Below are 17,585 nucleotides of genomic sequence, written 5' to 3' on the forward strand. Positions count from 1 at the left end.
CTGCTCAAGATTAGTATTAATTCTCTATTAATTAATTAAGTCATATAATTTAATTAAGAAAATAAATTATATCTGCAAAGATTAATTTATTTGATTAATTAAATTAATTGATTAATTAATTCTGAATTAATATTAAGAATTTTCAGAATTTTAATTGATTTAAAATCTGTTATAAATTCAACAAAGACAACTGATTGTATTAGTATGACAATCGGTATGACAATCAATAGTCATACCGAAAGTCATGCTAATTCAAAAGGATTGTCTTATCAGAATTATTATTAGGATTTAAATCTATTTAATTTCAGCAAGACAAACTGTTTGAACTAATATGACAATCGGTATGATAATTGATAGTCATACCGAAAGTCTTGCTAGTTCATTCTGATTGTCTTGCTAGTTCTAAAAGATAGTCCTACCGAAAGTTCTACTGGAATTTGATAGTCCTACCGAAAGTCTTGCTGAGCCAAAGAGATTGTCATGCCAGTTCATTTTAATTCGGTTGGTTGATAAAAGAAGCAGAAGCTGAACATTCATTTTAATCAAAAAAATAGAAGTCAAGAACACAGAAAAGAAAAAGCAGCCGCCTTAGAAATATTCCATTTTTCATCTGTTTAATTCAAGATCTAATTTCTAGCTTGTAACGTTAAATCCAAACCACTAGAAATATTTATCTTGTTCTTGTGTAACAATCTAGCGGATGAAAATCCCTAGAACTTAATCTCAAATCGCGTTTAGCATTTGATTCTAATTATTGCAAAAATAGAAAAAGTTCATGTCGAATTTATTCTAAATTTGTGATAATTAATTTGAGATTAATTCCTTGTAATCGATACAGTTGTTGTAACACCTTTCAAGTTTAATAATATTTTTATTTAACTTGAATTTTGTTTCACATTTTTTATTCCGCATCTAATTCGATTATTCGGTACTGTTTGTATTCAACCCCCCCTTCTACAAACACATTGGGACCTAATAGCTCCCAAGCTTCACATAGCGATTCTCCCGTTTGCTGCGCAAATTGAGTAATAGCATTCCTGAGTGCAGCTGTCTTTGCCATAGGGAAGAATTTATTGAAAAACTTTTAAGCAAGATCTTCCCAATTAGTAATCGAACCAGCTGGTAGAGAGTATAACCAGCTCTTAGCCTTGTCCCTCAGAAAGAATGTGAACAGTCTCAGCTTTACAGCATCTTCAGAAACACTGTTGAACTTGAAGGTGTCACGGATCTCAATGAAATCCCTAATGTGCATATTCGGATCTTCAGTTGGAGAACCCCCAAACTGGTTTGAATTCTGCACCCATTGAATTATGCCAAGCTTGATCTCAAAGGTATTAGCTGTGATAGCTGGCTGGACAATGCTAGATTGAATGTCATTGATCTTGGGTTGAGAAAAATCCATCAAGACTTTCATTCGTGTTGCTGGATCTCCCATTGTACTGAGTACCTGAAACACAAACAAATAAACCATGAGAGTAAAAGAGGTCCGAGTCGGTGAACTTTAACGACCACTGATTAGAAGCACATAAACTAAAAATAAACACCAAGTCCCCGGCAGCAGCGCCAATAACTTGTTAGGGCAAAAACACGCGCTAATATTCACGCAAGTATACGCGTTCGCAAGTAGTATAAGATATAAATCAGATCTATTCCCACAGAGACTGGTTTAGGTTAAGTTCAAATTGTGCACCTATGCAATAATGTATGGTTATCGCTCAATGCTAAGACAAATAACAAATTGGGTTTTTATTAAACTAAGAGATTACACTAAATAACATTAACTAAGAGAATTGAGGTTGAATTAATATATATGACAAACATGGGATTCTAACTTCATTACTACTTCATTCAATAGCCTTTTCGTTCTTAACCTTAACATGTGATGGTGATGACACTAATTAGATAACACGAAACTAATAAACGCCAACTTTCGTTGCACGAGTACCATTCTACTAGACATCCACAAAAGAGATAGAAGCTGAATAGGCACCAATTATATTGAGACCCTATACGTCTATAGAATTTGACAACATAACGGTTTAAGCACAAGTTATCCATAATGATTATGTTGTGTATATGTTGTGTACTTGATGATTACATTAACAAAACACCTTGGTAGATTTTACTTAGTGAAAAATGTAGCACTCGACAGATAAGGATTATAGTCCCGATGGATGACTCAATATAGTCCCGACGGATGATGATTTATTATCCATCGAGTGAGTAGCTTATGTAACAATAAGTTTGTAGCACATTTCTGCATACACATTGTTACGACCGGTATCTTCGTGTAATATTATTTGTGGATTTGGTATAATATTAAAGCCGAATGAAAATATATTCAATGATTGTACGTTTGTGTGAGTGCAAATTTCTGCATTATAAATTTGCTTTATGTAGTATATGATTTTTCAAAGCAAGAGTTTATTTAATTTCTTTATTTTTGATTTATAAGGAATATTCTAAGCCTTGGAAAAAAAATTTCTTTTAAAAGGTATTTTGTTCACAAATTTTGAAAATGATTTTATAAAGTCTTTAAAAATCCAAGTTATTTTATGGTATAAATTTTATAATTTTTGAACTTGTATTTTATTTTATAAAAATAAATCATTATAAATTTTAGTTGGCATATTTAGCAAATTACAAGAAAGCCCTTGCATGCAAACCACCCTCTCATTCTTTTCAAGGACAAAGAGGACAATTCCAACCCCACTAACTCTTATTTCTCTAGCCAATTTCCTTCTTTACCCTTGCATGCAAAATGCACCAAGTATAAGTGGAGGGATAGACTTGTCAATTCTCCTTTCCACTCAAATTTTGTCAAATCAAATACCATAAAAACAAGCAAATGTCATGATCAATCTCATACTCCACCCACACCTCACTCTTTCCTCCCTCCCTTCTCCCTCCTCTCGGCTCTCCCCTCTCACTCTCGGCTAAAAGCCGAGACCCCCTCCCCATTTTTTTTTCTTCAATCCTCAACCAAGCTTCCACTCTTTATACAAGTAAATGTTACTTCCCATACCATGATCACTCATATTTCAAAGAGTTTTGAGTATAAATTTTAAGTTTAAAGGTTGCATGTAAAAGTTTTAGTGAAACTCAAAATACAACCTTGATTCTTGTGAGTTTAGGGTTGTTTTTGAGAGGACTACAAGGAATGGATAAGTGCCAAGTCTTGAGAAGGAAACTCTTGATTATTAAATGACCATTCCCATCCATTTCATTCGGCCATGACCATATGGGAGCCGAATGAATGGTCCTTGAGATCATTCTTGTTGTTTTGCTCAAATTTTGCATGTTTATGTGATAATGACTTGAATTTTGTGGTGAAAATTTGATAAAACTCCTTGCATGCTAAGTGATCATCTAGGTATAGCTCATGCTAGGCTTGCATGTCAATTTTATGGTAGAATATATGTAGAAAATGTGTTGTTTTGGTTTGCAAAACCCGAGGGCATGCATGCATGTGGATTTCTCTTAGAATGTTGTAAGATTTTTGATCATTTGGAAAGATTTTGTTAGTGAGCCATAATTTCAGTAGGAATAATGTGTTAATATTGATTTATGCTTCTTGTTGCATGGTAATAATTCGTGGTTATCTTTTATAAAAATATATATCTTGTTGTTTCAAAAGCATGAAGATTTGTGATTTGTGAAGTGTAGTCTCTTTTGTTTTGCCATAATTGTACCTTAGGTAAGGATGATCTCACCAAGGTTATTTTGAGAATAAGGGAGTTAGTTCAGTAGAATAACATGTATAAGTCTTGGTTTAAGTATTGGGATGTTGTTAGTTGAGTTTGTCAAGTCAGAACCTTGGAGAAATGAGAGTTATAGTTTCTGCAGAAAAATCAGTTTACCACCCTGAGGTTTAGAGTAAGTTTTGACCATGTCATTGATGTGTACTTTGAGGCCCAAGCCACCAGAAGTTATTATTGGGAGTATATAAAAGGTTTTAGGAGTTGGTTGGAGGTTTGCATGTCATTTGGTTAGGTGCACAAGTAGAATAACAAAATCTGTCCAGCAGGGGACAGTTTTGTTGCAACTTAGAAATAGGGAGATTTGACCATGTCATGGGTAGGCCCTCATTAGGCCCTATTGGGCCTTAGTTAGAGGGAGTGTCAGAGAAGTTTTTCCAACAATAGTTCATAGGATATGAGTTAGAACCATGTGTCACAAGTTAATTCAAGTCAGGGCGTTTTCTGGCCAGAAAAACAGGGGAACCTTGGACTTTTAGCTTAGGCCCAAGAAGGCCCAAGCCAGGACCTTGAGCCACATCAAGTTTTTGAGATGCCCTTAGGTCAGGAGAGTCTTGTGTAAAAGTTTTGAAGGAAAACTTGTAGTTTAAGAGTGCCTAATGTACTCAAGAAACTATAGTTTTCATTCTGAAATTTGCACCAGTGAGCGCTTTTACTTATCACATAGTTTTAGAACACTTAGAAGTGAGTATTAGGTCGACCACCATAGTTGTAAGATGGTATAAGGTCAGTAGAGCTAAAAGCATAAGTGAGGGTCAATAGGTTTTGGATAATTTAGGAAAGGCACATCGAGTTAGGAAGCCCAAAATTAGAAGACCTTGTCTAGTTTAGCGACCAAGTGACTTAAGTGGTGAGTCGAGATCATCCAAGCCTGGTGTTGCATTATGGTATATATGGTGTTATTTGGTGTTAATATATGATATGTGAATATGTGGCTATGTGTGTACTTTTGTAATTTAAAAGTGAATATAAACTTAAGTGCGTATAGGCCTAAGTGTCATCCGTGTTTAATTTCAAGTTGTAAATAGGTTAAGATGGTAAGAATATATTATAATGAGGATTATTATTATTATATAGGATCTCGAGACGAGGGAAAACTTGCCATAAAGGTCGAGTGAAGCTCCAGTTTCTCCTACCAGTCAGACCAGACCAGCCTTTCTCAAGGCAAGTGATTCAACTTGACCTTCGTATTTACTATAAACAGTTCATATATATATTGATGCAATTATCCTGAGTCATTTGATATGTTTTAAATCAAGCGTATCTTTCGTTTATCTTTGAATTATATAGAAATGCCATGAACCCTCGAGTATGTATTGCAAGTAGTTCAAAAGCCTTTTCATGATAGTTAAATGCCATGATAAAATGAAGAGTTGATATATTACTTGATTGATCCTCTTGATTAACATGCTGATGATTCCTAAGTATTGATATCTCATCCTGATACTTGAATCCCTATAGAACCTTACCTTGAACCCTGAAAGTCAGAAACTTATCAAAGTGATCCCTCATTGATTGATACCCCTCTTTCTTATCCTAAAGCTTGACAACTCTGATATATCCTGAGCTAAAGAATCATTTCTTCATACCTTAACACCCATAGTATTCATGAAGCTTATCTTCTTGATGATCCAACACCTGTACCTTGACGAGAAACCATTGCTTTAAGCCCAGTTTGGCATTACCCCTTTATATTATCCATTAGTCTCACTAAATTTTCCTGTCCAAGTTCTGACATATGAAAACCCTTTTGGTTACCCTAATAGAGTAAAATTTTGTAAATCATGGCCCTGAGATTTAGTACCATATTTCCCGTGTTTCGAGTTGATCTATAATCCCTTAATAAAAATGTTTACTGTTAAAAGAGATTTTGTTATAATTCGGCATCAGTTTTTGAAATAAATAAAATTTGGGTTTTCAGTCCGAAAGGGGGATAAATGTTTTCCTTGAATAGTGGATCTGGACTGAGACGCGAGTCCTTTCCACACTTATATTAGGCTTAAAAGTTGCCTAGGGATTCCCGTTAATGTTTTAGAACCCAGCGAGGTTCGGGATTACTTCGCGGCTGATCTCCGTAGTTGTTCATATATAAGCAGCTGTGAGCTAATTGCTATACAGAGTTCTCTTGATATATTATATATCTATGGTGGATACATTCAAATCCAACATAAAGTTTTTAAAGACTCATATTTTTAATTACTTGTGTTTTGATTCATTTCAAGTTATTATTCCGCACTCTGTAAATCAATTCACACTGATATATATATATATTTAAGTTAGAACAATTTTATTTGTGAAAAAGTTTCAAGAATTCCATTCAACCCCCCTTCTGTAATTCTTGTTGCATTGTTAAGGGACTAACAATTGGTATCAGAGCAAGCTCTTGATAAACAAAGAGTTTAAAGATCAACAAAACAGCAAGATGAACAAGAAGGATGTTGGAGTCAAGATTCCTTTTCTGGATAAAGATAATTACCATCACTGAAAGGTAAAGATGCATCTTCATTTACTTTCTCAAGATGAGGCCTATGTAGATTGCATAGAAAGAGGTCCTCATGTACCAATGAGAGCTGCAACTGGAAATGAGCCATATGTCCCCAAGCCAAGGCATGAATGGTCTGATCCTGATATTGAACAAGTCAGGAAAGATAAGAAGGCCATGAATATCCTGTTCAATGGAGTTGATAGTGATATGTTTGACAACATCATCAATTGCAAAACTGCCAAGGATGTTTGGGACACTATACAGATTATCTGTGATGGCACTGAGCAAGTTAGAGAAAACAAGATGCAGCTACTGATTCAGCAATATGAGCATTTTCATAGTGAAGATAGTGAGTCTCTGCCTGACATCTTTAGTAGATTTCAAAAACTATTAAATGCTCTGAAGCTGCATGGAAGAGTCTATCAGACAAAAGACTCCAATATGAAATTTCTTAGATCTCTTCCAAAGCAATGGAAACCAATGACAGTCTCATTAAGAAACTCTCAAGATTATAAGGAGTTTACTTTGGAGAGACTGTATGGCATCCTAAAGACTTATGAGCTTGAAATAGAGCAAGATGAGAGGATGGAGAGAGGAAAGAAGAAAGGATGATCCATTGCACTAATTGCTGAGTTAGAAAAAGAGAAGGAGATGAAGATGGAAGCTATTGAATCAACTTTAAAGGTCTGTGAAAACAAGGGCAAGGGGCTGGTAGCAGAAAATGAAGATTCTTTGAGCCAAGATGACATGGAAGATATTGATGAACATCTAGCATTTCTTTAAGTATATATACACCCAATCTTCCCGGATGATGAAAACCCTTTTTTTAAGTATATATACGCCCATATTGGACCTGGACCCTTAAAATCGTCAAATTCCACTCAAAAAAAGCTTTTTCAGCGAAATCAGCGTAATCATCTGCGCATCAGCACGCGGCTGCCTCCACCAGCAGGCGGGCGCCTGCAGTCTGTCCGGAAAAATTCTGATGAATCTTGTTTTGGCCATAACTTGAGTTCTACTCGTCAGAATTAGGCGATTCAACTGCCCACGCGAAGCTAACGAGATTCTCTAAAACTTGACAATGGAATTGGCTTCCAAATCTGATCACGTTTTATCATATTTTCTTTAAAAGCTCCTTTCTTTATTAAACTTATACCTAAAATGCAATAACATTAAAACACATCAAAATACCAACAACTTGAGTCTAAAACACCAATTTAAGCTTGTAATGAAGCATTCCAAGTGGATATAAAATCCACTTATCAAGTAAGATCACCCTGTGTCAGACTCAAGAACTTGATCTCTATTAGATTCTTCATATACCTCGGGAAATACTTTTCCAAAAATAGCTCTATAAATATTTCCCAAGTCATAAACTCACCTTCTTCCAACTCTTGATGGGCTTCCCACCAGTAGTTTGCCTCACCCTTCAGGAAGTAACTAGAAAATTTGGTCTTCTGTTCAGCTCTTGCTCCGACTAAGTCAAAGGCTTTCTCAATCTCTCTAAGCCATGCATTGGCTTCCACGTGGTCAGCACTTCCCTTAAACTCAGGTGGTTTTATATCTTGAAATTGCTTAAAAGTCACTGTAGGTGGAGCTGCTGGTTGTTGCTGCTCCTGCTGCTGGGTAAGATGCAACACATGTTACTGTATTAGTCCCAACATCTGGACAATCGCTGGATCTGTACGGCTCTCAGTACGATCCTCTCCTGAATTACTCCTCTTTGGTGCCATTATTCTGGTATGAAAATAAGCAAATTATATAATAATTTGTCAACTATGGTGTCAAATATGTAGCAATTTTTTAGCATATCAAAATTCTAATGCATGATCTCCTTTCCAAAATTATCATAAACTTGCTACCATATTAACACATGCGATATGATTATCACATAATCCTGCTTACTATCTCAAAGAATAATTGTTAGTCCCTTAACAATATAGCAAGAATTACAGAAGGGGGGTTGAATGGAATTCTTGAACCTTTTTCTTGAAATAAAAATGTTCAACTCGATTATGGATATATTTGTTTTGATTAGCACAATGCGGAATGTAAACTTGAATGAATCAAAACATAAGTAATTAAAAAACAAGAGTCTTTAAAAACTTTCTGGTGGATTTAAACAATTCCACCAGAGATATATTTAATATATCGAGAGGACTCTGTGTGCAGAAATGCTCACAGCTGCTTACAAAAATAGAACTGCTAAGAACACAGGAAATGCTAAAGATAGTGCTTACAAAGATTTCTCTGTTGTTGTTTCTTAGCTATCTCAGTTATTTTTCTATTTGCTACTCTCTTGGTTTATATATTACCAAGATTACAAAGTCAAATGAACTGAACAAATATAAAATCTAACATTCTTGATTTTTGCTGCTTTTCATCCTCTATTAACCAGTTAATGGGCTTCCACAGTGTATTTGTATCCAACTCAACGGCTGTGTGTCAGCTTTCACTGTTCAACTGATGTTTGAATCTTGATGTGATCATCTGTCGACTTTCAGATCATCCATCGATAACTCAATTGATCATTCGTCGGCTGCTATGTTAAACATCCGTTGATAGTCATTTGATCATCCGTCGAAGCTTTGTTAAGCATCCGTTGGTAGCTATTTTGGTCATCCGTCGAAGCTTTGTTAATCATCCGTTGGTAGCTATTTTGGTACTTGACTTCATTTCACTTATACAGAATTACAAGACATTGCTTATGTACAGTTAATCAACCTATTCTGCATATCTAGTTAAAGTCAACATGACTTATATGCTACTACAAATTCTATACAAAGGTGCATACAACACTGTGCTACAAACTTATTATTACATAAGCTACTCACTCGATGGATAATAAGTTAATCATCCGTCGGGACTATAATGAGTTATCCGTCGGGACTATAATTCTTATCCGTCGAGTGCTACATTATTTCACTAAGTAAAATCTACTTAGATGTTTTGTTTAGGTAATCATCAAGTACACAACATATTCACAACAATCTCCCCCAATTTATGTCTACTAGAATTGTAGCCATAAATTAAGAGATACTTGATGATAACAAAACATCCTAAACATATATCTTTAAAGATAAGTAGATAAAACTGAAAGTGCTTCAATTTAAATAAAAATGTATAAGGTTTGGCTCACAGTCAGTTCAAGATGCTCCTCTAGTCTGAGCAGATTTTTCTAGTTTCTTGAAGGTCTGGATCTTCTTCCAAGCTTTCTGTTGTTTTCTTCAATTTGATTCTAGAGCTGTCTGTGGAATTCTAATTCATCAGATTCTGAGAGATCTAACATTTCTTACATTTCCAAGAGAGTCTCATTGCTAGAGATACTCAATTGGTCTTCTAATCTGAAGAATCTTCTCACACCCTTGTCATCCATGAATTCCATCAGCCAGTAGGGCCTTAGATGCACTCTTCACCCTGTGTATGGGATGATAAGAGTTTTGGGTAGTGCATCTTTGGCTCTAACACTCCTTAGCTCTTCAATCTTCTTCAATACTAATCTTCTTGCAATTACATTGAACCCAAAGTTTTTCTTGAAGGATGAATAGACTTTGATCAACACAGCTTGGCATTCTTGAAGTATCCTGTGAAGAGGCCACTGAATCTCCCTTCCCCCTTTGTACTTGAACACCAACCTTTCAGGTAGGTTTCTGTATGCATCAATTGCCCTTACCTCATCCAGCTCCTCCAGATAAAGGTTTAGATATGAGAATTCTTTGATGTCACACAAGTACAAGTAGTCTCCCCTGTTGACCTTGGGTTGAGCTTTGACTACTGACTTGGATTTGAGAGGTGATAGCTTCACTTTCTTGACTGCCCTTGATTTTGTCCTTCTTGGCTTAGTAAGAATTGGCAAGTTAAAGTCAGGAATTGGTAATTTATCCCACTCTATTGGCTCATCCTTTGGCACAATAGGCTCTTCATGTATGTTCCTGTAGGGGTCCACCACCCTTATGTCTTCAAATACCACAGAGGGCTTTGATGCTTGAGTTTCAGCTTGAGTGGATTCCTTTGGAAATTGATCTTCCAATTCCTTGTCAACAACATCCAACTTTCTTTTTGTTCTTTTAGCCAGTTCTTTCTTTCTTGGGGATTTCTTCTGTTCTTCAATCTTCTTCTCTGATTCAGTAGCTTGAGATGGTTGAGAGGGAATTTGTTGAGAAGAATTCATAGTCTGTAGCTTGGCCAAGATAGCAAAATGTTCTTTCTTTTATTTAGACTTCTTTGCATCTAGAGCAGCTTGCCTCTTTTCCTGCTTCAATCTGGCTTTTTCTTCTTCCTTTGCATGAGCAAATTGTGGATGTCCAGCTATCATACAAATTTCCTTCCCATTTCTGAATATCTTTGCAATTCTCTTTCTTGAGGCTGAATTAGCTGGATCTTTGTAGAGGAGAATAGATCTTGACAGAAGCTTCTTTTCATCAGGCTTGGGTGTCTCATACACAGAATCCATAGGGTTCTTCAAAGATAACTTTGGATAGTTTGCCCTTGGTTTAAGAATTATCTCAGCCTTTGTAGTCTTGATGCAGGAAGATTGTCCTTTCTCCAGATAGTTCATGCTCATCTCATTCACATTGATTGGCTTGACATGAGAGTGATGGATGGCTGACTGATCTGGTTCCTTGACTAATTGAAACTTTTTCTGTATTTCCTCATCAATCTTTTTCCAGTTGATCAGAGTCAACTCTCCTTTATCAGCATCTTTCAAATTTGCTGCTGCTGCATTTATAAGATCTATACCATCTGCAACTGGTGGCTTGGAGATAGTAATTGAAGGTACAATTACTTTGCTGATTTGAACTAGAAGTTTCTCCCCCTCAGTTGGTCCTTTCTCCCCCTTACTTGATTCTCTCTCCCCCTTTTTGTTATCATCAAGTGGAGGAGTTAGGCCTTGTGCTTTAGCCAGTTGCATAAGAAGATTTGTCTGAGTCTGTTGATTTTGAAGAAGTAGAGCCACTGAATTCTCAATAACCTGAACTCTGTTCTCCAGCTTGGCTATCTTCTTGTCAGAATCTGATTCTCTCCTTAATCTTAGTAATAGATCATGCATGGTACCATATGGCATTATTGAATCCAGCTTCTCAGAGTTATATGTCTTTAAGTCAGCTATATCCTTTTTCAATTCATCCACACTGAGATTATGTCTTGAGTGTTGGATCTTCATTAAATGTAAAGAGTCTAGGTGAGCTTGAAGAACAGCCTTGGTACCAGCATCTGAAGCTTCCTGAATGGCCTGCTGAATAGCTATTATTTGTTTTACCAAAGACACCTCAAATTGCCCTGGTGAAAATTCCTTTGCCCATGCCCGTTTAGGTAAACTTAAAGCAGAACTTGGGCCTTCAGCTCCCCCTAAGTTCATGCTACCATCCAAAGAACCAGAGTCATCATCATCAGAATTTACTCCAAATTCTTCAGATGGCTCTCCAACTTGAGAAGGCATTCTGTTCACAGTAGCTTTATCTCTTTGAAGAGATTCTGTGGTGTGCACTAAATTCAAAGTCTGCTCTGCCTCCACATTGCCCTGAGCAGCCAACAGTTGATAGGCTGAAATAGGGTGAGTAAAAGTGTCAGCATCCAAGGAAATGTTATCAATTACAGCTTTGTAATATTGCTGAAATTGTCTTTCCTTTTCAGCATCATCCACAATCATTGACTCACTAGCAATGGCTGGTTCCATCCTTATTTCTCCAGTACCTGCCTTTCTCTCATATTCTCTCTTTTGTTATATCAGGGTCTCACCCTGGCTCCCCACCCTCACACCCTCACCTTCACCTATTAAGGTGGGACTCCTCTCACTCACTTTTGCCAATCCTGAATGAATGGATTGCTGAGATTCACTCCTTTCCTCTCCTTTTACCTGGGAGCAACCCAGCCTCTCACTCAATAAACTCTCCTCTCTCAGTCCTAAGAGTGATTGTATTACCAATAAATCTGCTGCACTTGAAATTATTGAAGTTTGAAGTTGTGCAGAGACACTCGACGGATAAGTGATATCCGTCGGGTGAGTGGTAAAGCTATCCGACGGATAACTGCTGTTAAGCTTATCCGTCGGGATACAATCACTACTCGACGGATGAGCAATATCCATCGAGAGAGTAGAAATAAATGAGGTGGGAAGAGAAACTATTGTTGACTCTGTGTTGATTGAAGTTATTTGAGGCACATATGTCACAATAGAATCAGAAAGAATTGGCAAGTGAGCCAACAAATCATCTAAAAGATGATGCTCACTTGCACTAGATTTTGGCTTCCCCAATAGAGTTAAAGAAGGTGAATCAGGAATTGAAGTGTTTATCATGTCCACTTCTAGTGAGTTAGTTGGTGAGTATTGTGTTTCTGTCGCTTCTATTATGAGAGATTTTGGCTGTGACTCCACATTTATTGGAGTCACATCAATATGAATTTGAGAAGGTGCAGGGACTGTGTCTTTAGCACCAGTTTGCACTAAGTGTGTGCCCTGTGCATCCCCAGTTGTTTTGGATTTCTTCTTTCTAGTGTAAGTTTGGTGTGAGCTTGTGTCCCTAACCCTCTTGGCCTGTGCTCTTCGATGAGAGCTTTCTTCAATAGCCACATCCTTTTGGGAGGATGCAGCTAGAAGTGAGCTTTTGTCCTTTTTAAGCACTACAGTTTGTTGGGAAACTGCAGTGTGGCTAGGCTGGGATTCACTCAACTCTCCAACCTTATCCTTGGGGTTTCTTTAATGTTCACCCCTTCCCTCACCTATCTTACCCTCCTTCACACTCCCCTCTTTGGCTTTGGTAGATTTTTGAACTGGTACCTTTTGAGAGATACCAGAGGGGGTTTTCTTTGATTTGGATTTAGAAATTGCAGTTGTTTTGGCAGCTTTGGTAGGCAACTGTTTGGTCATTGTCACAGTTGCCATAGCTATGCCTGAAGTCAAAGAAATAGAAGAGATTGGAATAGTTGAGGGTCTGGATGAACTTACCTCACTTACCTGAGGTGTCAGCATTACAGGAAAATAGAACATTGGCACATCCTTGTGATGGTTGGCTCTGTTCAAGTCTGCAATGATTCTTCTCTCTTGAACCCAACAAGCTAATTTGTTGTTTGGGTTCTCAAGTTCAATCTCTTGACAAAGATGGTTAGCCAAAAGCATAAAAAATCTAGCATAGTAAATATTCTTTCCTCTTTTGGCTAAGTCACCTAGTTTAAAACCTAACTCATACATAACAAGGTCACTGAAATTGTAATATTTGTCTGTAACTAGCATGTATAGCATGTTAAGCATGGAAATGTTCACAGAATCAAAATTACTGATTTTTCCAGAAAAGACTTTAGTTACTACATCACACAAGTAACTCCATTCCTTCCTAAGATCTAGTCTTCTAATTTCACTTAGTTTTGTAGTAGGAAGTGCATAATGAATGGAATTGAGCATATTGACAATATCAGTGTCAGTGTGTGGTGCAGTTACATTATCATCAGGAATCTTGAAACATGCTTTTATGACATCACTATTGATACAGAAATCATTACCTTTGATGGTTAGAGTGATGGTTTTGTCAGTAGAGTTATAGATTGATGTTGTCCACATCTCCTCAACAACTTCACAATAAATTGTAGGTGATTCCAGCATGGCAAAACTTAACTTGCAGTTGTTCACGAAGTCCATCATCTTATGATAGTCTTCAGATTGCTGAATCCCCTTATTGACCAAGGCAGTGAAGTTGTTCTTCTCATAGATGAACCCAGTCTGTGACATGATCTTAACTACGGGTGCCATTGTTAGAGAAGAAAAGCTTGAAGAGAAAGAGGTTTTTTGCTTGAGAGAGAATGAAGTAACACAGTTGAATTTGAGAATGATAAAAGAAAATGATTAGAATGAAATAAGCTTTTATACTTTACTCAAAATCAACTGATAAAAATAATAAAGAGAAGTAAATTACCCAATAGAAATTGTCTAAAATAGCCGTTTTAAAATAAACTGTAAAAATTCCACCCATTATCCGTCGTGTAATGCTTACAAACTGTAAGTATACTTGATGGATAATGTTCAGGGAATTAACGGTTAAGATTTAGACACTTCGACGGATGAGGATAAGTTGATATCCGTCGAGCTTTAAAGTACTCCAGAAAAGTAATTGATTTTTATTTACAATTTGTATATCGACGGATGACTCAACTCGATGGATAATGGTCATCCGTCGAGATGCAAATTTTGACTTAGCCAAAATTTTCATCCAAGACTAAAAATCAGTTAAATTTCTGGCTACTTTTCAACTTGCAAAATAATACAGATAAATTCAAGAGTAATTAAGCATACCTAACTCACTTACCAACCTAGAAAAGGTGGATTCATCCAGTGGCTTGGTAAAAGTATCTGCAAGTTGCTTCTCACTTGGAACAAAATGTAACTCTACAGTACCATTCATTACATGTTCCCTTATGAAATGGTACTTGATGTCTATATGCTTTGTCCTTGAATGTTGCACTGGATTTTCAGTGATGGCAATTGCACTTGTGTTGTCACAGAAAATAGGAATCCTTTCAACTTGCAAACCATAGTCTAGCAATCGATTTTTCATCCATAAAATCTGTGCAGAGCAACTGCCAGCAGCAATATATTCAGCTTTAGCTGTAGAAGTAGAAACTGAATTTTGCTTTTTACTGAACCAGGACACAAGCTTGTCTCCTAAAAATTGACAGGTTCCTGTTGTGCTTTTTCTATCAATTCTGCAACCTGCATAATCTGCATCTGAATAACCAGTTAGATCAAAGCCAGAATCTCTAGGATACCAAATGCCAAGGTTTGGTGTTCCTTTGAGATATCTGAAGATTCTCTTAATAGCTATCAAATGAGACTCTCTAGGATCAGCCTGAAATCTAGCACACAAACATGTAGCAAACATTATATCTGGCCTACTAGCTGTTAAGTACAGAAGTGAACCAACCATGCCTCTATAAATTGAAATATCCACAGACTTTTCAGTAGTGTTTAGTTCAAGCTTAGTTGCAGTGGCCATGGGAGTTTTTGCAGATGTGCAATCCATTAGATCAAACTTCTTTAAAAGATCAAAAATATATTTAGTTTGACTAATGAATATTCCATCACTAACTTGCTTAACTTGTAAACCAAGAAAGTAAGTTAGTTCTCCCATCATACTCATTTCATACTTGCTTTGCATCAGTTTGGCAAACTTTTTACAAAGTTTCTCATCTGTAGAGCCAAAAATAATATCATCTACATAAATTTGAACAAGTATGCTAGAGCCATTCACATTTCTGAAAAATAAAGTTTTATCTACAGTACCTCTTGTGAAGTGATTTTCCAAAACCTATTTGGGCTGTCCAGGGACTCTAAACCGTAGCTCTGATACCAAAACCTGTCACACCCCCAACTTAAACAGCAAAATAAATATAGCTATTACAATATTTTAAATGAAGAATACATAACCAACTCCAAGATCTTACAGTTTAGGGTTTGGAACAGCCCAACACTACCAACTATTACATCTGATTACAAATACCGAGTCCTCACACAACTATTATTACTTATTCTACCTGCGCTCGAACATAAGCATCAGCATCACAAGTCTTATGGGCAGTCTGCTTGAATCTAACCATAGCTGCTAGCTGTAATATCAGGGTAAAGCAAGAAGTGAGCCAAATGCTCAACAAGTGCTAACAGTACGACACAAAACATAAATTGAGATATACTTTTATGAATGATAATGGAAAGATATAACCAAAGGTAACGAGAGATAAAAACTATGTGAGATGGCATCATTTTGCTTGCATCAAAACAATTTTAAAATCATGTCTTAATCAAAATCATTTTATGATGCTACAGATTACAGCCGGTGATCAGCCGCGAAGTAATCCCGAACCTCGATGGGTTCTAAAACATTATTGGGAATCCCTAGGCAACTTTTAAGCCTAATATAAGTGCGGAAAGAACTCGCGTCTCAGTCCAGATCCACCATTCAAAGAAAACATTTATCCCCCTTTGGGATTGAAAACCCACATTTTATTTATTTCAAAAGCTGATGCCGAATTGTAACAAAATCTCTTTTAACAGTAAACATTTTTATTAAGGAATTATAGATCAACTCGAAACACGGGAAACAAGGTACTGAATATCAGAGCCATGCTTCACAAAACTATTCTCTATTCAAGTAATTGAATGGTTTTCATATATCAAAGATTGGACAAGAGGATTTAGTGAGGCTAATGGATAATATGAAGGGTAATGCCAATTTGGGCTCAAAGCAATGGTTTCTCATCAAGGTTCAAGTGCTGGATCATTAAGAATGTAAGCTTCATGAATACTAAGGGTGTTAAGGTATGAAGAATGATTTTTAGCTCAGGGTATATCAGAATTGTCAAGCTTTAGGATAAGAAAGAGGGTATCAATCAATGAGGAATCAAGCTGGTAAGTATCTGACTATCAAAATTCAAAGTAAGGTTCTATAGGGATTCAAGTATCAGGATGAGATATCAATACATAGGAAACATCAACATGTTAATCAAGAGGATCAATCAAGAAATATATCAACTCTTCATTTTATCATGGAATTAAACTATCATGAAAGACTTTTGAACTACTTGCAATACGTACTCGAGGGTTCATGGCATCTCTATGTAACTCAAAGATAAACAAAAGATACGCCTGATTTAAATATATCAAAATGACTCAGGATAACTGCATCAATATATAAGAACTATTTGTAGTAAATACGAAGGTCAAGTTGAATCACTTGCCTTGAGATAGGCTGGTCTGGTCTGACTGGTAGGAGCAACTGGAGCTTCACTCGACTTTTATGGCAAGTTTTCCCTCATCTCGAGATCCTACATAAATAATAATAATCCTCATTATAATATATTCTCACCAACTTAACCTATTTACAACTCGAAATTAAACACGGATGGCACTTAGGCCTTTATACACTTAATTTATATTTTCCTTTAAATTATAATTGCACACACATAGCCACATATTCACATATCATATATTAACACCAAATAACACCATATATACCATAATGCAACACTAGGCTTGGATGATCTCGACTCACAACTTAAGTCACTTGGTCGCTAAACTAGACAAGGTCTTCAAATTTTGGCTTCCTAACTCGATGTGCCTTTCCTAAATTATCCAAAACCTATTGACCCTCACTTGTGCCTTTTTCTCTACTGACCTTATACTATCTTACAACTATGGTGGTCGACCTAGTACTCACTTCTAAGTGTTCTAAAACTATGTGATAAGTGATAGTGCTCACTGGTGCAAATTTTAGAATGATAACTATGGTTTCTTGAGTACATTAGACACTCTTAAACTACAAGTTTTCCTTCAAACCTTTTACACAAGACTCTCCTGA

Source organism: Apium graveolens, chromosome 4, assembly GCF_009905375.1.
Source record: "Apium graveolens cultivar Ventura chromosome 4, ASM990537v1, whole genome shotgun sequence".
Taxonomy (NCBI): domain Eukaryota; kingdom Viridiplantae; phylum Streptophyta; class Magnoliopsida; order Apiales; family Apiaceae; genus Apium; species Apium graveolens.